Genomic DNA, 15,309 nt, shown 5'->3' with positions numbered 1-15,309 from the left:
GAGATGATTCTAAATAATCCAAAAAGCCCTTTTGGCCTTAAAATGCAGAAACCCTCTTCTTTTTCTTTCCCTTGTGTCTTGCAAGAGTTCAAAAACTACACAAAGCATCTGTTAAAAGACTTTGGATTGACTCTAGACTCCAGAGCAACTCTAAATAGACCTTAATTCCAAAAATAGATAATGAGCAACTTTTCCCTTTTGGGTGTTCTGGACTGAAATCAAAACTATAGCATAGGACAAGTAGGACTCCTCCAGGTCCTCAAGTCCATCTCAAACCTCCAAAAGGTAGAAAATCCATGCTGTGTCCATTACATATGACAAGCCACAAAATGCTTCCTGGTGGCATGTAACAATCTTAGCTACAGAGATCAAAAGGCTCAAAGATTTAAAGAGAGAAGCAGGGAGAGATAACAGACAGTACTGAGGTTAGGATACTGCAATTGTAAGGAATTTGTTATGAGAAATTATTCCCATCCTATGTTCACACAGTTGAAGTGTATATTTTTATTATTATCAATAATAATAATAAAGTATATATCCAGGAAAACAGAATGATATTGTCATAGAGGAAACAGTGAGGAAGAAGTGCATTCTTATCTCCAAGGAGCAGTTCACTGTAAGGAGCAAAGTCCTGAATTTAACATTCTTTTAATTTTCTCTTTGCTTACATTTGCTGCAGTCTCATCTCCTCCTAAACAGTAATTCCCTGGAGCCCTCGTGGGACAACTCAGTGAATCCAAGTGGTCTGCTACTCCATCACAAATTTTCCATGGATATTTGAAGATTTATTCAGATCTTCATGTGTTAAAGTACTGTGTATTAAAAGATGATGAAAGGAAAAGCCAGTCTACAAGCCATCTTGCAGATACCAGCTGTAGTGGCAGTACTGTGAAGTTTTTTTGTTGTTGTTTGTTTGTTTGTTTGTTTTGTTTATTTTTTTTTTGTCTTTAAAGCTCCAGTTGCTGGAATCCTGTGAGTTTCTAAGCTTTAGATTATGAGCTAAAACCTCACTTTAGACTATGAGCTAAAACCTCAGTCTTTGTATCTTTTTTTTTTTTTTCAGTTATGTACAAAAAGATCAAGTTGTAAACATGAAAACATGACATAGGACCATCAAAAACAATCTAACTTTCACTATTTTTAGAGAGAAAATTTTGATTTATAGGCCAGTCCTTTCATTTGCAGCAACCTTTGACACATGACTTTTGAGTGCTGGAGATGCCTGAGTACACAGCAGTGCTCAAGGTTCCCACAGTTCTCTCTGCATGGAGTAAGTCATCTGCAAGATTTTGGATCAGAGTCCTGGTTGCAGGCTGCAGGCAAGCAATATCATTTTATTTTAAAATCCTGTTATACTTTCCCAAATTTCAAGGAGAAAATTAAAAAGATGTGTTTGAGAAACTTCTCTTCACTGACCTAAAGCACTGCAGTCAGTTACTTTTTTACCACTCACCTGTGGTGTAGAAACCTGCGGCAATGTAAAACGATTCATCTCAGAACCTCATTTGACCTATTGAGTTTTTGTGCCAACACAGCCCAAAGAACACTGCATTTAATTAGACATATTTTCTAATGATCTTATCTGTAAATTCCCCTTGTTTCTGAAAGATATTTGGCTGAACCTGAAGGCCCACACCTTATCCCTTTTCGAGGTAAACAAAAAGTATTATGGATTTTTTTTTTTCAATCTTTGTTGTTGTTGTTGTTGTTTGTGTCATCAAGAAGAAAGTGGAAGAAACAACAACAACAACAAAGGTAAAAAAGGGAAAGAATGAAATCTTTTTATTCTCAGTGTTTTCCTGGAAAATGTTGTCTATTCATGTTATTTATGCATAACACTTCCATAGATGGAATCACAGAGAAATGTTTTACAGATATGGAGGAAAAAAGAAACATATTAGGGGAAGAAAGGAAAAATAAAAAGAAAAAATGAAACAGAATCTCTTAAGCAATCCATGATTATCAGTCAGGTAAATGGAATTAGCTGCAAATTACGAATATTCACAGGTGAAAGAAGAGAAAATGTGCTGATACTACAAAGTGATTTGAAAACCTAAAATGGTGTCTTGACATATTGCAGTGTTAATTATCTTGCAGTGATTATCAGCTGTGAGGATAGTTTGTTTCAAATGGTTGGAATTCTTTTGTTTCATTTACTGTCAGAATGAAAAAGTTTTTACAACTCAACACCAAAAAAAAATATTTTTCTTTAACTTTGAGGGTCTTTTGTTCCCCTTGTCTGTTGAAGGCAAAGCACACAGGTTGTGGTGGGGGTTCAGGATGGTTTTTACATGTGGTACTGTGTAGTTGAGTTGAAGATGAAATTACCACTGAGTTTGATTTTCCCATTTGTGGTGATCTTATTGATAAACAACTAAGCAGTGTCAACTGGAAAGGAAAAATGAAAGTCAAACGAAGCTGGAGGGGAGAGCACAGAGCAAAACTCCAGCCTAAACTACAAATAGACCCAGATTTGATGCATTATGATCAGGTAGAGGCAACTGCTGGGAAGATTTTCCTTAAGGGGTTCAGATAATATAATCCAGAACAGAATTCTGTTCTCGTGCCAAAAAAATCTTTGCTCTGGTCTTATTAGGAAAAGAATGAAAAAAAAAAATCAACTCTTTCCCTGAAATACCATAAGAGTAGAACTTTATGCAGAGTTTCAGAGTGAGGACCATGAGGTTTTTATTTGGAAATGCCACAAGAAGAAATGTTTCTATGTGATACTTCCAAATGAAGAACACATGGTTGTAGGAAGTGTCTGGAATGGTATTATCCTCTATAAACACTCCCATTAAAGACAGTTAATAGCATATTTGGGGGAAGATGGCTGAGGAAAGAAGATGGAGGAAAAGGAACAAGAGCAGAAAACTGTCATCTGGTTTACATCATATGACCTGCAAGAAGTGATTGTAGGTGGCTAGATACTTCCCAGGGACTTGGATGTGTGCTTACGTTTTTCATACCTTTTACAAAATTCATAGGGTAGAAATAAAAACCTAAAGAAAATCAGTGATCTGCAGTTTTGAACATGGGTGTGACTTTTTATTGGACGATTTTATTAAATAGGGGAAAAGCTGGTGAGGGCATGTCCTCTTCCTGTTTGTTTGTTTGTTTTTTTTTCTATCACCTTTTCCACGCCTCTATCTGTCCTCGCCATTCTCTCTGATCTGCTAACTTACTCGGCATGTCATACCTCAGAGGAAGCTTGCATGAGATGCATTCTCTGCTCTTCCCCAGCTGTGACCCTCTTAGCTGGAATGAACAGATAAAATAAAACAGGGCAGATTTTGCTGTTATTTCTCTGATGTTGCTAGAAAATGAATTGCATCAGTTGAGTTGTGCAAGTGTATGCGCAACAGGCAGTGACCTCTCTGTTGACAGTGTAAAGGAAGACTTTGATTACATCCGATGCAGTAAATTGAACAAGCATCCCATCCTCACGGCCAGCCTGTCTGAAGTAGTCCATGCTTATACCGCTGCACTAAGTGCAGGATAGGGCTTGCTGGCTGGAAGCATCCATTATACTTACCCTCACACTGAATCATGTGGGAGAATTCTAGTGTTTCTGAACCAAAACCATCCCAGGAACTTTGCCAGCAGCACCATGCTAAAGTGGTCACATTCCAGTGACTGAGACCATTCCCTGGTGCTGTTTAAATTAGCAGAGCAGGCATAGCCTTGAGGTCTGGTACTGCTGCTACTCCCTTGAACACAAAGAGACAGAAGCTCTCCAGCAGAACAGCTCTGCTCCAGGAAGATGCACCAGTCTTCAAGGGAGTACTTGGTGCCGTAATTCATGCTGGGAGACTGTAACTGGAGCAGGCCAGATTTGGGATTAAGGGTTGTGAAAAGCTGTGCTTGGGCTCCCCATTCCTCTGCTTCACCCCAGGTGGCTGTGAAGAATGAATCTGGTTGTAGTAAAGAGAATAGACTAAAACTCCTGTGGCTTGGGAAAATATCATCATCAGGGTAGGGGGGCCAACAGGAATAGCAAAGACCAGTGAGGACGAGAGATTAACACAGAAGTGAAGACAAGTTGGACATACAAAGGGGGAACCACATGAGAACTGAGTTGGAGAAGGAAGCTTATACAAGTCCTCTGGGTCTGAAAATAATCTAAAACAAACCTCCCCACTGGCAGGTAAAAGCATTTAGGCTGACAACGATACTGGAGAGAGCATGGAGAGCATGCAGAGCTGTGATATCGCAGGGCACTGTGGAAGCTGGACCATCATTGCAAGGTTGGGCTAGAGCCCCAGCGGAGTGATGTCAGGCAGCAGGAAGGTGAGCTCCGTTCACTTGATGGGCCTGGGGAGACTGCACCTGGGATGCTGCACTCACTTCTGGGCACCTCATTACCAGAAAGATACAGATGAGCCGGAGAAGGTATGTTGGGGGGGACCCAACTTCATGATTAAATGGCTGAAGAAAACAGCATATGAGTCATGTGTAAAGATGAATGGCTTGGCTCTGAAACCACTGCATGGGGAGCCTAGTAACAGCCTACAAACACTACCAGAAAGCAAAGAAAAAACTTCTTTAGCATGGAGCAGGGGGCTGATTTTTGGACAGGAAAATTATGAAAACCAAATTGCTGGAGCAACAGCCACTCAGTGCCAGAGAAGACTGTTGGTGGAGGTGGTGGAAACAGTGGGATCTTTAGCTGTTGCATCATTGTTGCTTGGTAAAGCTTTGAATCATGAGAAACGATTACTTTTTGTTCTGGGAAGTGAGGGAAAACTGTTGTTTATTGGGGTCATAAAGCTTATGTACATGAATGAGATGATGCAGTAGGGCTCTGGGAAGAATAAACAGGGAAGCAATATGTTGACTTCCTAGATAAGGAGGTCTGGGTATGCAGGGAAAGTCATCAGCTCTCAACAGTCTCTCCCTCTTTGTGTCTTGTGAAACTCTTGCTTTGCCAGAGTGAGGTGTTGCAAGATCAAACTGCCATCAAAAAGACAATGAGTGCCTTAATTTGCCACACTTGCTGCACTTTAGAGGGTCTCAGAGGTGTCACTGACAGACTTCTGCAGAAATACTTCCATCTCAACACAGGTGATGTTTAGATGCATGGTTAATAAATATATGCATTGGATCTTTCTTATAAATGCTGTTTAATTTCTTTAAATGTTTCCTCCTGGATGCCTTTGCTCCAAGAAACTGTTCTTTCACGTCTGTTTTGGGGAAGTCACTAGTTTTTAAATGTTAGTTATAATTTAGTCCATCATAAAGATTGTCAATGCCAAAGACATAGACAGTGGGATCTAGTGCACCCTCAACAAGTTTGCAGATGACACCAAGCTGAGTGGTACAGTTGACACAACAGAAGGAAGGGATGCCATCCAGAGGGACCTGGACAAATTAGATAAGTGGGATAATGTGAAATTAATGAGGCTCAATAGGTCTAAGTGCAAGGTGCTGCACCTGGGTTGAGGAAATCCCAGGCATGAGTACCGACTGGGAGGAGAAGAAATAACTGAGAGCAATCCTGCAAAGAAGGACTTGACATGAGACAGCAGTGTATGCTTGCAGCCCAGAAGACCAACTGCATCCTGGGCTGCATCACAAGAAGTGTGACCAGCAGGGGAGGAAGGTGATCTAGTGGGAGGTGTCTCTGCCCATGGCAGGGGGGGTGGAATTAGATGATCTTTAAGGTGTCTTCCAACCCAGGCCTTTCAATGATTCTATGATTCTATAAAAGAAAGGTTGGGCCTGAGACAAGATGAGATAATTTTGCTTATTTTCAGGCAGGTGAAATATTCTGATGGAAGAAAAAAATGTAATCCTGCCATGGGAAGTAGAAAAAGGTTGGAGGCCTCAGACTGTGGTTATATGTGGTGGAATCACTTGGTCATTTTTGTAAATCCTGAAATAATTGTAGGTTAACATCATTAGTGTGGAAGCCCCAGTATGGAACCCATATAAAACCAGCAACAGAGGATGGCCTGTAAGGAGTAAGATTGACAAAATATATAGTTAATGTGCTGTAATTGTTGGGTATCTTCATTCCCATTAGCAACATATTTAGCAAATTGAGTACTGAGGGCTTTGAGCTACTGGCCCGAATATTAACAGTATTTGAATTCCCATTGACTGTCATTGATCAGCTCCCACTGATGTCAGCACTGTAAGTGTCTATTGATGAGATATAAACCTATGTACAGCCTAGATTTTATCCATAGAGAGAGAAGTCTTTTTTTTTTTTTTTTTTTTTTTTTTGGAGGGGGGGGGAGTGACGGGGAGAGTATTCAGTTGGAGTAGCATTAACGTGCAGTCTTGGGCCAGGGCTAGAACGCCAGCAAAAAGAAAAAGAAGAAAAGAAAAAGATCCATATTCCCTCAAGTGATTTTGTTGTTTGTGGAATTTGTCAAAATAAAGAAGTGCTTCCTAATTTTCACAAGTAAGAAAAAAAAATGTTACCCTCAAAATTTTGTTAAGAGAGTTCCTATGAAAAACAGATGAGAATGTCATGAAAAAATATACATAAGAAAGTTTTTTTGTTTTGTTTGGTTTTTTTTTTTTGTTTGTTTGTTTGTTTTAACTCTTTTTCAGTGTTAAAGACCAGAGGATAATTTCTTCAAAATTCAGTCTGTGGAAAAATTTTAAAATATATATGTAGCAGTTTCCATCTATTTTTAGCTGGAAATTTTAAAGCATTTTGTGAGTGGTTCTTTCTCTTGTCTTGAGTATTTTTTTTGAGATACAGATGAAGCAAGACCAAACAACAAACTGAAAATCTGACTTCCAATAAATGTTAGAGCTTTTGGTGTTACAGAATTTTTGCATGAAGAACATGTAATCAATAAACATATAGACATTCATTAAAATGTCTAAAGTTTGATTAAATACTTGCTCTTAAGTATGGATTACACATGGTAGAAGACAGTATCCAGTCTCAGAGTTGATTGAGAAATTGCAATTAAATGATATTAAGTGAAATTATGGTATTACATTGTAACTGAGAGATTCTGATTCTTTCTATAATTTATCACTGGAGGGGACATGGAAAGAAGTAGGTAAATGCTTAATGCAAGTCACTTGATAACCAACAACCTCAGTGCAAATCCATAGTTTGCCTACAGTTTTCTCACATTTAAAATGAACTCCATCAACCGGTATGCTACAGATTATCCTGAGCAACCCCACTCTATTTTAATTGAAAGTTTTTTGCTAGGTTTTGTTTAATTCTGCATCAGAATAAACATGCATTTGGAAACCTCAAATGCTTTTCTGAGGTGAAAAGGTCTGCTTTGCTCAGCAGTTCCCAGGGTTGAGCTCCAAAACACTGTTATGTTCAAAGATTGCATATTGAGATCCTTCCTCTGACTACAACAAAACCGATGCCAAAGCCCTTTGCTCATAGTCTATGTCCATGCTGGTAAATCAGATTGTGCCAGGACCCACATTCTGGTAACATGGAAAATTGTCAGAGATTTTAAATTCTTGTATATTCCAGAAGTGGCTGGCGGGATCTTTACTGGCTATTGAATGCTCCTTGGTTAATACTATTAATCCTGAACAATCCAGGAGTGCTTTATGATCCTATTAGAAGCTCACTGAAGATAAGAGCCATATTATTCTAGATACTTAAATGTTTTTATTTTATGTTATTTTATTTTAAAACAGCAAATGTTGCCATCATTCAGTTAATTGGTTATGACAGTCTAAGGATATAAGCAGGGAAAGGTTTGTAAATGAGAGATCAAAGTGAGATCTGTTACTATTCTTTTTGGTTGAATTATGAACTTTCAGAAACACAACTCTCCTTGAAATTAAGGTATTTCAGAAGATGCTTATTGTATTTGCTTTCAGCAAATCTTAAGTTGAAAAAAAAATCACGAAATAAATCTTTTCAAACCTTAAATCAGATATAATTGCATTATTATTAATTTTACACTTAATGTAATATACATGTAATAGTGTGCTATAATGTGTCAAACAAGGAAAGTAGAAATAAAACATTTTTCTTGATTGAAACAAGATGTTTTTCTTCTAATAAATGTTTTGTGCTGGCAATGTCAAAATGTAACAATTCCACATTAAAGAAATGAAATATTTCTCTGGTCCTAAACAGTATTTTTCCCTAATAATTTATTCCCTAAATTAATATTGCTTTCAAGACATCTTGGAATTCTTATGTTCATTCCTGGTTTAATATAACAGCTCTTGGGATTTGGGGTGAGACTCATTTCACCTGATGAGGACATAGGCTATGTAGATACTTCCGTCCAGATCTATAACCAATCGAGACCTGGTCTGTGCTGTCAGTAGAGTCTAAATTCTCCTGATGAAATCAGATAATATTAAAGATCTTCTAATATGTTAAATAAATCTAGATATATTTATTAAATAAATAGATTCTGAAAGTATCTATTTCTGTCCATTGGTAGTTTCTATTATTGATAGGTAGGTGGATAGGTAGGTAGATAATGATATCAGATCAATCCAGTATGAATTACTTTAAATACACATTCATTTTTATCTTGTTTTCTATACAACGCTACATCTTTAATGATTTATTTTACTTGCAATCTCTGTAGTATGGAATACTACATAATTGAAACTCTATTTACTCACTGAATATAAGCTTTTCTCTAACCATGTGGCACCAACACAGTTTTGAGCAACTTACTATCAAACATGTTACTAGACTTGATATTTCTGTCTGGGATAGAGATAATCTTGTTCTCCCTTCACAGAGGTTTAAGCTGACTCATTTTGCAATGTGATTGGATCGGACTAAAATAATGTAGGGAGACAATTAAAGAGCAACTGTTGAAGGGTTATACACACATAATTTGCCAGAATTTAACTGTGTTTGATTCTGTGCCCATAACACAAGTTTTCTACGTAAATGAGCCCACACTAAGTAAAATGTGAAGAATCATTGTCTTCCTTGACTTCCCCACTACTAACAGCATAACATAGTCATGCTGATTCATATGCACTGAATTCTTTCTATGGATTTCAACAGGCTTTTGACCCACACTGAAATGGCTCCCATATGTGATGGGAGCAGGACTTAAATACATCTCTTCTCAGTCACAGCACAGTACCTTACCCAAGACCTCCCTTCCTCTCTTAGTGTCTGAAGAAACATGTCAGACTATCATTTGAAGACTCTCCTCAGACCACTGGAAATAATAAATAATAATAAAAAAACCTCTTGTGAAACAGGTCTCCCAGCTGAACTGAGGGAGATGGCCCAAAATGCAGGAGTTTCCTATGTGATACAGGAGATTTGGCAGCAGGAGTGGAATTATATCTCATTCCAGACAGTGAAAATAACCAAAACCATGAGGTTTTTCACGGAACAAATGGAAACCATGTGACCCGTCACAATGGAAAATGTGTAGCTGCTTTCAGCTCCCTAAGCCCTGACACTTCTTTTTGATTTAACCACAATAATCTAAGTGGAAAATGAATAAATGTCAAGTTTTTTTTCAATAAATCTGTGCACGAGTGAGAATAGGAACCAGAATAAAAGCTTTTCACGACATAAAGTTCATATGTTTGGACCTCTGACAACATTTTCTTTCTCTTATTTTTTATTATTATTATTAGGCTTGGTTGCACCATTTATTAAAAAAAAAAAATACACAAGAATATTATAAGACAGGGAACCAGCTAACGTTTCCTAACCCTCTAATGATGCCCAACTTGTAACAAGATGACTTGAATCAAGATGCAGCTATTGACTTTTTGAGATTTTAAAGATTATTTTATATAAGTAAATATTAGATTTAACAGGTGTTCACTTGGGCAAGATTTCTGTGTGTTGAAATGAGCTTGGTTGAGCATGAAATCTCACACACTAGTACAAGAAATGAATATGCCAAAGGTTGTACATCATACTTATCTTTTGGGGGAAAACTGATGTCAGATTGTCCATCCAGAGACAGGAATAACCGACTTACAGAATTATCAGTCTGTGTTCAAGCAGTACAAGCAGTAGCTCAATTATTCAACTTTAGCAGATTGTCTTCACTGTGCTTTAAGTTTCCACTTAAAACAAGTAAAAAATGGAAACTTCCACAGCTGAGATAACCTCAGTCTGAAGTAATGAGGTAATTTGTGACTAGGTGAACAGATTCCCCAAGGGACCAAATTAGATTGATTTGTCTAACATCACACAACAGTATGAAAACATAAAGACATTTTATTCTTCATCTGATACCATCATGAATTTAATGTGGTTACTCTGAAAACAAGTTTTTCATGTGCTTTTGTATCTGCCTAAATCAAAGCCTCAAGAAAGAATTAGATCATTTCATCTCACTGTAAGTCTGAATGAATTTTGTCTTCATACAATCTCTCCTTAGACAAGAAAGAGTCATTTTTGAATCACAGACATCACAATTTGTGACTTTGTAATTACGTGGGAAAGAGGTCTTTTTCCTAGGCTCCCATTCTAGAAAGGAGTTACTGCCTGATATATAAATTATTTCTATGGAGGGATAACACTCAGCTAGTGTAATGAAACATATTATTTACCACTACAAATCTTACCTTGCCTGAGCCTAGCCTATCAAAGCTACAAAAAGACTACTGCTTTATAATATCTATTTTACCTCCCAAGGGTGACTTAGTTCCTAAATGTGATTGGCCTGTGAATAGGCCTCTGAACACTTACATTAGTTTTCTTCTGATGGCACAAGTAAAACAACTCCACTTACATAGGCAGAAAGCTACATAAAATAAAATGTTGTTAAAGTCTCTTTGAGGTGGAAGAGAAAGCTCTGAAGCTCAACATACTACAGCCTCTGCTCTGTGCCAAACATTAAGCTGCCTTTACTGGAAATGACCCCCTCTAGGTTCCCACTAGCAGGGTTGCTGCAGCAGATGGTCTTTGTTGCATGGGTAATATCCAATATTTTCTCTGTCAGAGTCTCTCTACACAGATGGTTAAGTGTCACCTCTCCAAAGCTTGCTAAAGTCTTGTTCAGGTGGAGAAAAGAACCCTTTGCTGGTATGGGAAATGTGAAGCTCAGGGGGTTAAAATAGAACTAATGTACGGAAACAACAGTGACCAGAAATAAGAAGATAGTTTATCACATAAAGCATGATGTATTCAGAATCTAGTGTTCTCCTGGACATTTTTATAGTCACCATCTCACTTGACCAGTTACCATCTCATACCACTATCCCCTTTGTATTGCTGGTTTACCTAGGTTTTCTTTAATTTATTATTATTTTTAAAAATTATTATTATTATTTAAACTTTTATTCCTCAATCAAATTTTTTCCTTCTTACTTCATCTTCTAATATATTGTAAGGTCACAAGGCCTGACACCATAAGGCATTACCTGCTGACTAGTGGATTAAGGTTGTCTTGGAAAGTCTGGTCAAGCATTTTTCAGAAAGAATGCTGAAAACCAAGCCTGTTTTCCTACCCTCCTAAGAACAATTCAAATGGTTTTGCTGTATGCTGTAACTCGAAAAGAAACTACCACTCTCAGGAAACTGATTTCACTGAAAATGGCGGAGCAGTATAGTACCCTGATAATAATCTCTTGACCAATATACGATGAAAAACTAGAACCAAAATATGTTATCATATTATGACACTAGCCTTGCAGGAACTGTAATGACATAAATAACTTCAGCAAATAAATTTTGTTTTCTTTGGTTATCAACCAGACTGTTATAGGAGTTTTATGTGCTAGCAATAGGGATCAAGAAAAGAGGTGAGGGCTGAACTTAAGGAAAAAACTCTAGGTTTAGTCTAAACCTGGAGTTAAAGAGAGGTGCTGGTGGGTGTATTCACTTACTGGGAGAAACTGGGAAGACAAAGAATTCTCCACAAGAGAAAGGAATTTTAGACAAAATATTTTCCCCATCACCTGGAGGACAATAAAACATCTGGAAAGTGTTACCAGCCAATTTGTGCTGGAACCCAACACAGGAATGAGTTTTGGAGACCAGTCAAGGGCTCTGGGAAGTGATGGAGGAGTGATGAATAGGTAAATCAAGGTGAGATAAGTGACAAGGAGAAGCATATCCAACACAAAGTTCATTGCCTCTTTCTCCTCCCTGTATGTCAGTTGTAGGTTGGAATGTTTCTTTCCCTCACCTTACTTGGCCAGGTCCTGAGAATATATGTTTACAGCTAAAGGCCAACATAATTCTCTTCAGGGAATGGTGCTGTAGCATATAAAAGAGATTTACAGTGTTTATCAATTTGCAGACATTCTAACAGTCTTCTACAGAGATGCATATCCATGTCTAGCACATTTACACTAAATGACAGCATTGGTCTCTTCTTCTGACCATCTGTCACACGTGCCTCAGCAGCACTCCATGGACTTCCCCTAACCTTATTTGATTCTGCTGATCGGAGGCAGGAAAAAACGAATGCACATATTCATTGGAGATAGTAGAGCTAGGAAACACCTCTTATACATTATGCATGTTCTGAGACCTTATCCAGGAGAAATAAAATTGATTTAAAACTGGAGAACATCCTGCACTTCATGGGCTGGGGCAGAGTGGGGGTTTCAGTCTATGACAGCTGTGATCCAGGTTCTTATATTTCAGTGAAATAATTCTCCTTTAAACAGCAGATTTCTCTTAGATGATCTCCATAGAATAAGCTCATTTACAACAATTGAAAACAAGACTAATTAGAGAGTATTTTACCACTGCATATCAATGTGGTCTATTCTACAAGAGCCATTATCAGTCTAATTATTGGTGAGTTTGCTCTTCAAATGCTCTACTACTGAAACTGATGGTTCTTGGAAGGAGGAAGACTTTTCCTAACAATGAGATATCAAGAGTTTATTAAAGAAACTAAGGTTTGCCATAGCTCCTCACAGTTAGTAATGAAGTAAAGAAGCTTTGGCTCTTAGCCCTTGTTTCTCTCCTGAGCTATGCTGCTTGTCCAGAACGATGTTCTTGTGGAAACAAGGGCATTTCCTGTGGTCACATCCACTGCTGATTTTGGATCTTTTATTGTGCAGGCCAGCTGTGAATTTAGCAGAATTTAAGACCAAGGAGCCTACAATGTGCTGCAGTTTGGGCTATACCACTTAATGGAGCCCCAGACGAATCAAAGAAGCTCATAAATACTTACATTAGAGAGTGATATTTTGTTGGTAAAGACTGGTGAAACCAGGATATGTTCTGTTCCTCAAACAGCAGTTTCACAAAATGTGTCCAACAGATACAGGGAAAGCTCCAGCCACCTGGTCAAGACAGAACTGCATATCCTAACTTTGCTCATTATAAAACTCCAAGAGAAAACTTGGAAAGAAAAGCAAGTAGCAAGCTGTCTTCCCTGTTCTGGGAAGGAGGAAAACCAGGAGCCAACTAGCCTTAAGGTGTTGCAAATACATATGTTGTCTTCACTGTTTTGATTCTTGCTTATGACAGCACCAGATTTTGCCATGTTTTCACAGAATTCATCAGAAAGAAAAGTCCCATTGTCTGGAATGGTACGATAAAAAATCACATTTCTTAAAGCTTAGTTATCACCATTGTGCCAAATGAAGCTTTATTCCTGTTATACTACTCTCGGCATGATGAACACCTCATTCACATAAAGATAAAAAATAATAATAATTAAAAAAAAAAAAAAAAAAAACATTAAAATTAATATAAGCCCATTGCTTGTGCTGGGTCTCAGAGATTTAAATAGAATTCCTTGACCTACAGTGCTTCATAAGTGCCCAAATAATTGCTGGACTGCTTGAGACTCACAGTCCATTAGGCCCAATGCTTGTCTTCAACAGTAAGTAATACTGGATTCAGAGGAAAGTACAGTCCTAATTTTTTTGGTGAGTGTATATGGAAGCTCTATCTCTATGACTAGTCTATGAAAAATACTTGTTTGTCATACCACCTGCTAGAAATTGTCCTGATTTTATCTCAGGTTGTAGCAATTTATACTTTCAATTTTAGGGAAGATCTTATCTGAATATATGTGGGACTGCCCAAGATGGCAGTCATCAGATGGACATCTGATGTGATCATCAGATGGACAGGCAAATGTGATCTAAGCCTCTGCCCATGAAAATCTTATCCTAATGGCTGGTTCCAATTTGTCTTCTCAAGTATCTCCAGCAAGCTTGGAACAGAAGCTTTCTCCTGGAGAGCATTTTGCAACCCAGTCCCACATGTGAGGACTCAAGAAAAATTTGCATCCTTCCCCACAATAATTCTGTTTGTGGATACAGTCACACTGCAGGCACTGAGGCTCACGTGGCTCCAATGCAGAACTAACGCATTCCCTGCGGCTGTCCACATGCCACTGACTTGTGGAGAAGTGACACAAAGTGTAAACAGCAGCCTTCATCAAGGCGAAATGAAAAACGAATGTGCTTCCCAGCACACCCTTCACATCAAAGAGCCAAGACTTGAAGGCTACCAGACTCCAGGACAGCGTGCGTTCAACTCAGCATAAAAACATAATTAACAAGTTAAACTATTACATAAACATGTTTGCATTGTTATTTACTAAGTATCACAGGAATGCTTTGTAACAGTTAATCAACTCAAGGGGTTGAGTAGAGAGAGGAAATGGCTTTGCGAGGAATAATAAAAGACAAAGATTCTGGATCAGACTTCTTAGAATGGAAAAAAAAAAAAAAAAAAAAAAAGGAAAACCAGAAACAATGATAACAACAAAACACTGAAAAAACAATAACCCCTCACAACTGTCCAGAACTGAAACCTGGAAAATGTCTAATTCCCATATGATTCTTCTTTTGAATTACATTTGCATTTTGATTGTTATATTTTAATTATTATTTGAATGAATAAAGTACCAACATCATGTCCTCATGTCATAAATGTGAATCACCAAGGGGCCTAGAGTTCCAGACAGAAAAAACATCATAGGGGTCTGAAAAAACTTTATTTGTGAAGATGTTTTATTCTAAGGTTGTAAAAATCCTGCCTGTAAACACAGTGTACAATCATGAGCTATACCAAGGTGACAAAGCATTTGGACACAATTCCAAAAGTAGGGAAATAAAGAAAGTGTTTTCTTTTGTTTTGTTTTGTTTTGTTTTGTAGGAAGAGTTTTACCTATTTAAATATGAATGGATGACAGACAAGACCCCTGAATAAAACGTCATTCAAACCCTATCTGCGCTGTTTCCATTTAGAGGAGAAGAAAGACTGGAACAAAGTGCTTTTCAATCTCATTTAATGCAATCTATTTTCAACACCTGTTTTGGAGTAAGGTGAAGTTCAAAGATTTCTGTCTTCATAATACTCTTCTGCTAAGAATAAAAGTGAGATGAGATTAATCTCAACTACATTTTCTCCATGAACCTCCATTCCTTTTAAGTTCA

The 15,309-nt window shown here is 37.8% G+C and overlaps 1 long non-coding RNA gene across 1 annotated transcript; it reads left to right on the top strand.

Annotated features, from left to right (window-relative positions):
- The first annotated feature begins 587 nt into the window (after window positions 1-587).
- On the top strand, window positions 588-5,697 carry LOC137852014 (uncharacterized). Its single transcript, XR_011093622.1, has 2 exons — window positions 588-4,392; window positions 4,932-5,697. It is a non-coding gene; the product is annotated as an uncharacterized lncRNA (long non-coding RNA).
- Window positions 5,698-15,309: the final 9,612 nt, after the last annotated feature.

This window comes from Anas acuta, chromosome 2, assembly GCF_963932015.1.
Source record: "Anas acuta chromosome 2, bAnaAcu1.1, whole genome shotgun sequence".
Taxonomy (NCBI): Eukaryota; Metazoa; Chordata; class Aves; order Anseriformes; family Anatidae; genus Anas; species Anas acuta.
Note: the sequence above shows the minus strand (reverse complement) of the source record. Positions and strands in the feature narration are given on the sequence as shown.